Consider the following 3,963-nt stretch of genomic DNA (forward strand, 5'->3'; position numbering starts at 1 on the left):
CAGTAGCAGAGCTCTGGAATTGAATGAAAAATAAGAGGAGGCATTTATAATAAATCTAAAGGTATGCTTGGTGGGCATAAGGCAGGGAGGTGGGGTTGAGGCTGCCAGGTTAGGAACAGAGTGTGATGGGGGCAGCAACTCCAGTTGTGCAAATGAGAGGAGCTGTGATTATGGCTGCCGTGAAAGTGGTATGTTCCCATTTTATTTTTAGTAGTGTGACTGCTGTGAGAATGGGGCTTGTGCAGAAGAATCCTATTAGGTTAAAAAGAAGTGAAGATTCACAGTTTAGCACCCAAAGAGACCTAGAATCTCCTGGGATGGTTCAAGTAACTTCTTCAGTCCTCAATGTCAGCCTCTAGACTTCTAGTATGTTAACTAATTTCACTGCTGAGAAGAGTAAGGGGAACCAATTGAGTCATCCAGGGCCAGGACCATTGCTAAACCTGTACACAATAATCCTCGATATTTTATTACATAGCATGGGGCTGGACATGAATCCTGAAAAGACATTTTGTCCAATCTCATAACAGCATTTTGTGGAGTGACTGAATTTTCTTGGGGTCACATATCTGAGAAGATAAGCCTGAAAGTGGGTGAGGGATAAGGGCCAATCTGTACACTCCAAAACCTGAACCTATTTGCCAGCCAACAGATTGCCTTTCAACCATTCCAAATATGATGTGATATTGTAAGGGCTGATTCATTTAGCTAAATAAGTGACAGCCTGCATCTTGATACTTAGGAATGCTTATGATGGGTTGAGTCAGCCTTATGAGCAAACAAAAGATACAAAAATACATATTCATTTTCTTGTAAACTGCAGGATTGAGTTAATATGATAATTTAAGATTTCCTATACTTGGCTCAGTTATGAATGAAAATGGAGACTGCAGTCAAGAAATCAGAAGATGACTGAGACTTGGAAGACGAGCCTTGAAGGAATTAGACAAGATCCTTGTCTACACTAGACAAGACAAGATCCTTAGGAGCTCTGGTGGCACACTGTAGTCACAAGGTTGTGAGTTTGATCCCAGGGCTCCAAGGTTGACTCAGCCTTCCAGCCTTTCGTGGGTCGGCAAAAAAAAGTACCTGGCTTGTGGGGCAATTGGCTTACAGACTGTAAACTGCTTAGAGAGTGCTGAGTTCACTGATAAACAGTATAGAAATGTAAATGCTATTGCTATCCTGAGTTGTAAAGACATATAATTAAATCTCAAAGTCAGAAACACCTAGGTCATTGTATTTCCAGTGTCGAAGTATGGTTATGAAAGCTGATAAAAAGAAAATCAACTCATCAGTAAAGTGGTGCTGGAGGAGTGTTTTATAGATACCATGGACCACTAAAAAAGAGAAAAAAAAGGAGGGGGTCTTAGAGCAAATCAGGCCTGGATTTTCATTGGAACTGAAGATGACTAAACTGTCATTCTTTGGACATATAAGCTGATGTGACTCAATGGAAAAGACAATAATACTTGGTAAAGAGGAAGGAGGTAGGAAAAGAGGGCAACTGCACTACAGGCAGATTGATTCATTCAAGGAAGCAGCAGCCATGAGTCTGCAAGACCTGAGTAAGGTAGTTAGTGACCAGGGGTCTGGGAGGTTTCTTATGCACAGGGTCACTGTAAGCTGAAGTCAACCTGATGGCAAGATTCTTTCTTGCTTTAAATGATGTACATGTATATAGCACAGCCTTAGAAGAATTTTTGCATTATCACCTGTTAGTACAGAAAGAAAAACAAGGCACAGAGCACATGTATATCTTCACTGATTTTTGTAAGTACTTTAAAAACAATGTATGTTATTAAAATCAGCTACATATAATGCCCACCAGCTCTAACCAGCATAGCCAATAATGAAGAATTATGGGAGTTGTAGTCCACAATTGCTGGAGGGCCAGAGTTGCCCATCTCTGCCCTATATGATCATACAATCATAGAATCATAGAGTTGGAAGAGACCGCAAGGGCCATCCAGTCCAACCCCCTGCCATGCAGGAAATCTAAATGAAGACAGTCTATAGAGGTATAATGCCTCATTCCTAGAAATAATCACTTCTATTAACTTACTTATAAATTCTTGCACTACTCATATAGCTATCTGCTATCAACTTACATGAAGTACTGTAAAGACATTTTAAATTCCAATATATTGTCCTCACACCGTTATGCAGAGTCCACACATCTTCCTGCCTTGTGGTGCCTCTGTTATAGGAACACGGATCTCTCTCCAGATGGAATAGTCTGTATTTTGTGAAGGGTGTGTGGTTATCTTCCCCCAGAAAGCTACTGAGTCGCTCTTCCCCCAAGATTGTGATTATGATTTGCTTTGCACGATCTGCTTTGTACCAGTGTCACAGTCACCTACAGAATACTGCCTGTGATGCCATGAATGACGCAACACAACACACCTGCTCTCTCCAACAGATGCATACATTTCTGAAGGTGATTTTTCCCCATCTTAAATTAGTGGAGGTGGTGTATTTGCCCCCACAGCAGGAGGGTAGTCATCTTTTCCATGGGTCCCTGTGAGGAAAAAACCTTAGGTCTTTGGTCTGATCCAGCATCATGGCTCCTCCTCGGTTCTTTCTTATGCATTAGTTTTGAAAAATGTGTTTGGAGAGCAGGAAGATTTCCAACTCCCCGGCTCATACTGTCTTGTCACTCTATAAAACTTTACTTTGGGACAAATCAAAATTACAGCCGTTGCACTTTCCTTCATCCCATTTTCCAGCAGTTTAGCTATCTTTCTGCCCCCTCCCCTATTAAACCCTGGGCTGACAGACTTAGCAGGAGAATTTCCAAGCAATGGTGCTAGGTTATTGTAACTGTGCTAAAGGGCTCTATCATGTTGCTGAGTTTCTGCAAGGTGTTTCTGATGTAAAGTGGACTCTTCTTGGCAAGATTTGTTCACAGAGGGGCTTCTCTTTGCCTTCCTCTGAGGCTCAAGAGTGCCAAGGGATCTTGTAGCACCTTTGAGACTCATTGAAAGAAAGAAGCTGGGAGCAGGAGCTTTGGTAGACTTCAGTCTCCTGAGACGCATGGAGTGGAATAGGGACAGAAATAAAGTCATAGCTAGACTAGATAAGCAAGCTGTGCCTGAGAATGCAAAACTATGCGTGTATGGAGATTGAGGAGACAGGGTCAGTTCTTTCCCAGCTTCTTTCTTTCAGTCTCAAAGGTGCTACAAGATCCCTTTGCATACTGATTCCCCAGACTAACATGACAGCTGTTGTTCCTTCAAGCAGTTGTCACTTATGGTGACCCTGCCATAGGGTTTTCTTGGCAGGATTTCTTCAGAGGGAGTTTTGCCCTTGCCATCCCCTGAGAGAGTGTGACTTGCCCAAGGTGGCCCTGTGGGTTTCCATGGCTGAGCAGGGAATTGAACCCTGGTCTCCAGAGTTGTAACCCAACACTCAAACCACTCCTATGCCACAGGGCGAGGTCTCTGAATTCCTGAGGCTGAGAGAGTGTGACTGGCTCAAAGCCATCCAGGGGGTTCACAGCCTGGTCTCTAGTCCAACCCTCCAAGCAGGAGGAGGCCAGGTGGGCTCTCCTTGCCCCAGCATCCCCCTTTGCTGGAAGATGAGGCTCTAAGGTAGGGGGACTGGCAGCTCTCCTCCCGCAAAATGGAGGACACTGGCGGGAAAAAAAGTAAGAGGACATGACCACAAAGAAAAGCTCAAAGCACCCATAGAAATGTAAACGCATGCTTCTCAAACGAAGGAGGCAGCTAAAGGACTCCTACTAGAAATCTAAACCTATGCTTCTTAGTCCTGCTCCAAATGGAGGAGGACATTTTAGGCATTCCTCCTGGGCAGAGGAAGGTGGTGATGGAGGACAGGTCCTGGAAAAGGAGGACCAGCCTGGATGGAAGGAGTCCCAGGCGCTCAGGAGCATTGCAGAGGTGGTCCTCCTTTCCCAGGACCTGTCCTCCATTAACACCTTCTGTCCAGGAGGAATGCCAA

This window comes from Sceloporus undulatus, chromosome 1 (genome assembly GCF_019175285.1).
Source record: "Sceloporus undulatus isolate JIND9_A2432 ecotype Alabama chromosome 1, SceUnd_v1.1, whole genome shotgun sequence".
Lineage (NCBI taxonomy): Eukaryota > Metazoa > Chordata > Lepidosauria > Squamata > Phrynosomatidae > Sceloporus > Sceloporus undulatus.